Genomic DNA, 4,071 nt, shown 5'->3' with positions numbered 1-4,071 from the left:
ATGGAAGAGTTACTCAAGTGGAGAAGGATCAGACCGTTTTAAGGGATAAGGACGCCGCATTACCAGGCTGGGAAGGCTGGAAAGCTAAAGCAACTTTAGTCGAAGATGCCATAAGCGTTGTGATGCTTATTAGTGGTTGATTTGATTCCTTAACCTTGACCTTAACATGCTACTCTTTACCTTTGCGATTTGAAACCTAGTAGCTCTCTATCTATTGTAACTCTCAACACTAATAAAGATTATGCAGTTTGAGTCTCTCTAATCTCTTAGACACTATGGTTCTCTCTTAGACTCTAACGATTCTCAAGTTACTTAGTCTTTCATAATCTTTCTAAACTTCACCTAAAACTCTCACTTACATTCTAGTACTCTAAAGATCTCTTAATCTCATATGGTATCAGAGCCAGGTTCATTAGAATCTGGGGTTTGATCTTTAGAGAGTTACAAGGCTTTGAAGCTACACGCGAGTAGCTTTGAAGGTGTTGGAGCTGCGCTGCGTTCTGTGGTTGTGCGTGACTCAAAACTCAAGGTTGGGTGTGTACGTGATTCAAGACTCAAGATTTCATCAGATTCAAGCTGTTCAAGTCAAGCTGAGTAAAGATGGAGCATGGGATGAGCATGAGGATGAAGGTGGCGGTTACTTTCAAGGGTAGCAACTACCTTGTGTGGTCTCGGATGGTGAAGACTGCGGTGGGAAGTAAGGGTTTGTGGGGGCACATCACAACAGGGGAGGCTCCGAAACTCATTACTCAGGGAGGAGATCAAGAAGAGGTCTCCAATGAAGCGGCTGTGGAGAAATGGCAACAAGAAGACATGCTGGTGATGACGGTTCTACACGCATCCTTGGACCCAGCTATCTTGGATGCTTACAGCTACTGTGAATCAGCCAAAGAGCTGTGGGACACGCTGAAGAAGGTGTATGGGAACACTTCCAACCTCAGCCGTGTGTTTGAAGTGAAGCTAGCGATCAAACGTCTTGCACAAGAGGACATGGAGTTCACTAAGCACTTGGGGAGGTCAGGTCCTTATGGTCAGAGCTGGAGATGCTGAGGCCGAGCACAACTGATCCAGATCAGCTGAATGAGAGGCGCGAGCAAGACAAGGTCTTTGGGTTGCTTCTCACACTGAACCCGGCCTACACTCAACTCATTCAGCACATGTTGAGGTCAGACAAGCTTCCGGACCTTGAGGAGGTGTGTGCACAAATCCAAAGGGAGCAGGGATCTATTGTTGGAAAAGCTGAGAATAGCTAAGAACATGAACTCACTCTTTAAGAATGGAAGAGACAATCAACTTGTGATTGAATCCTCTCAGCAAAATAATCTACACAACCATCTGAATCTAGAGAGATTAAGTGGCTGTGAGATTGATACAATAATTAGAATTAAACTAAGAACAGATTAAAGACTCTAGTTTGAATCTATTCCTTGAGAAGTGACACAACACTTTCAGTTTGTTCACTTAAGGAGAATAGGAAATAGAATCAGTAAGCTAGAGTTTAAGAGAAGATAAAGAAGAGTTTAGAGTGAGTTTTACAAGTATTAGGCTGCCTTAAGAGAAAGAGAGTTAAGGCAGCCTCTAAACCATAACTCTAAACTCCTTACATTGTGAATATTGTTTAGACACAAGCAAGGGAGAGAGAGCCACGAAATTAGACTAAGAGAACTTGTATTGATACTGGATGATTATTACAAGTGATGGAGAAGCCTTTAAATAGGCAATACACAAGACTAAACAATTATTAAAACATGAAAACATAAACAAATAATTCTGTAGGGAACCAGAACATGCCAAAGGAGATACAGCCAATGTATGGCACGTCCAGGAAGAGTAGAAAGGGACAGGAGGAGAGGCACAGCCTCCTTAGGTTGATAGTGACAGCCCAGCTCCCTTTCTTATGCACCCATGTGACTTTTCTCTTCACAAGGAAACCAGCCTTTCATATTTAAATTCAAACATGTTTCCTTGACTTCTCAGACCTTCCCCACGTCCATATTAATTCTATACAACTTCATTCTTGCCTTGCAAGGTAAGTTAGGTCAAGATGGTAGCTTGTGGATCAAGTCTGAATGAACCAACTTCCATTTCAAGTCAATGCAGCATCTTTTCTTCTACTTGCCTTGAATCCATAATGGCTTGCTTCTTGTTTCATTTGTTGGCTCCTTTCCTTGTTACTCCACCACTTTATGTATCCAAATAAAGCTTCTCACAAAGAGATTCATCTTGGTCTGATTGGAACGACGAAGAAGCTCTCCTATTCCCAAACTGGGAAACTGGAATCACCTGATTTGAAAGTGGGATAACTTCTTCTTGCCAACTCCTATGAGATTTATTCAACTTCCTGGTGATTCTCCACCACTTTATGTATCCAAATCAAGCTTCTCACAAAGTGAGTCATCCTGGTTTGATTGGAACGACGAAGATGCTGTCTTATTCCCAAACTGGGAAACAGGAATCACCTGATGTCAAAGTGGGATAACTTCTTCTTGCCAACTCCTATGATATTTATTCAACTTCCTGGTGATTCTCCACCACTTTATGTATCCAAATCAAGCTTCTCACAAAGTGATTCATCCTGGATTGATTGGAACGACGATGAAGCTGTGCTATTCCCTGTTGGAAAAGCTATGAATAGCTAAGAACATGAACTCACTCTTTAAGAATGGAAGAGACAATCAACTTGTGATTGAATCCTCTCAGCAAAATAATCTACACAACCATCTGAATCTAGAGAGATTAAGTGGCTGTGAGATTCATACAATAATTAGAATTAAACTAAGAACAGATTAAAGACTCTAGTTTGAATCTATTCCTTGAGAAGTGACACAACACTTTCAGTTTGTTCACTTAAGGAGAATAGGAAATAGAATCAGTAAGCTAGAGTTTAAGAGAAGATAAAGAAGAGTTTAAACTGATTTTAGAGTAGAATGGGCAAGCATGATCTGCCCTTAGGCAGACCAAATACATGTATACCTTAACTCCCTACATTGTGACTAATTTAAAGAACACTTAGTAAAGAGATGAGTTATACACGAAATTTATGAATGCTTGTCTCTTATTTCTTGTGTGTTCATTACAATGAGGCTGCCTCTTTATTTATAGAGGAGAGCCTTAGGTTTTACAGCAGCAGCAACAAGACAAAGGAGAGATTAAACTAATACTATCCTAGGAGGAATGAATAAACAAAGCTATTAGAAGCAGCCAAGGAGGATGAGAACAGGAAGAGGCACGACCAGATGAGGAGAAAGGGACAGGAGAGAGGTTGGCACAGCTTGCTTAAGTGAAAGTGACAGGCCAGTTGCTTCTCCAAAGCACCACATGTGACTTTCCTTGCCTCAATTCAAACCAGATCTTTTCCCTTGACTCTCCAACGGTCATAAGCTTGTTTAAACTTCAAATCTGCTTCAGAATATCAAGCTGGACGAGCTCACTACTTTCCTTGCCTTCCAAGTCACTCTAGGTTAAGCTTGGTTACTTGGAAGCCAAGACTGTACGGACTGCCTTGTACAGCAAGGTTGTATGTACCAGACTCTTTTCAAGTACCTCTTCTTCTGTTGTTTCATTTGTTGGCTCCTTTCCTTGATGCACAAGTCTTGAATACTTGCAACACACTTCATGACTCTACAGCCTCCTTCTCTTCTTGCACACACACCTTGATCATCTTTTCATTGTCTTGGCCGTGTGATCACTCTCTTGAGGCTTGTTCATGGCTTGGATAGCTTCTTCTTCTTTAGTTTGGTGTGGAGATGCTTGGCCTTCACTTCCTTTGTTTGGCCTTCACATCTCCTTGTCTTGCTTCACTTTAATATTCCCAAACTGGGAAACTGGAATCACCTGATTTGAAAGTGGGATAACTTCTTCTTGCCAACTCCTATGATATTTATTCAACTTCCTGGTGATTTTCCACCACTTTATGTATCCATATCAAGCTTCTCACAAAGTGATTCATCCTGGTTTGATTGGAACGACGATGAAGCTGTGCTATTCCCAAATTGGGAAACTTGAATCACCTGATTTGAAAGTGGGATAACTTCTTCATCCCAACTCCTATGAGATTTATTCAACTTCCTG

The 4,071-nt window shown here is 41.2% G+C and overlaps 2 long non-coding RNA genes across 2 annotated transcripts; one reads left to right on the top strand and one right to left on the bottom strand.

Moving 5' to 3' along the window:
- Nucleotides 1-1,568: 1,568 nt before the first annotated feature.
- LOC117129974 lies at nt 1,569-3,311 on the bottom strand. Its single transcript, XR_004453474.1, has 3 exons — nt 3,185-3,311; nt 3,078-3,084; nt 1,569-1,770 (listed from the first exon to the last, which is right to left on the bottom strand). It is a non-coding gene; the product is annotated as an uncharacterized LOC117129974 (long non-coding RNA).
- LOC117129975 lies at nt 1,642-3,621 on the top strand. The gene is made up of 2 exons (XR_004453475.1): nt 1,642-1,867; nt 3,282-3,621. It is a non-coding gene; the product is annotated as an uncharacterized LOC117129975 (long non-coding RNA).
- The last annotated feature ends 450 nt before the right edge of the window (nt 3,622-4,071 follow it).

Source organism: Brassica rapa, unplaced genomic scaffold (assembly GCF_000309985.2).
Source record: "Brassica rapa cultivar Chiifu-401-42 unplaced genomic scaffold, CAAS_Brap_v3.01 Scaffold0273, whole genome shotgun sequence".
In the NCBI taxonomy this organism is placed as follows: domain Eukaryota; kingdom Viridiplantae; phylum Streptophyta; class Magnoliopsida; order Brassicales; family Brassicaceae; genus Brassica; species Brassica rapa.
The sequence above is the reverse complement of the archived record's forward strand: the minus strand, read 5'-3'. Positions and strand labels throughout refer to the sequence as shown.